Raw genomic sequence first — 366 nt, 5'->3', positions numbered from 1 at the left:
ACACACACACACACACACGTTTGTTTCTGTGAATTGTGGGGACTTTCCATAGACTTCTATTACTTTTATACTGATCAAACGATATTTTCTATCCCCTAACCCAAACCTAACCCTAAACCTACCCCTAACAGAAAACCTGTTTGCATTGTTACACTTTCAGATAAACATCATTTACTATTTTTAATCATTTTTTCCCCCTCGTGGGGACCACAGGCCGGTCCCCACAATGTCAAAAAATTTCAGGTTTTACTATCCTTGTGGGGACATTTGGTCCTCACAATGTAGCATAAACAAGTAGCCTACACACAGACACACACACACACACACACACACACACACACACAAAAGATGTATTAGAAACCCCAT

This window comes from Sinocyclocheilus anshuiensis, unplaced genomic scaffold (genome assembly GCF_001515605.1).
Source record: "Sinocyclocheilus anshuiensis isolate Anshui unplaced genomic scaffold, SAMN03320099.WGS_v1.1 scaffold126, whole genome shotgun sequence".
NCBI lineage: Eukaryota > Metazoa > Chordata > Actinopteri > Cypriniformes > Cyprinidae > Sinocyclocheilus > Sinocyclocheilus anshuiensis.
Note: the sequence above shows the minus strand (reverse complement) of the source record.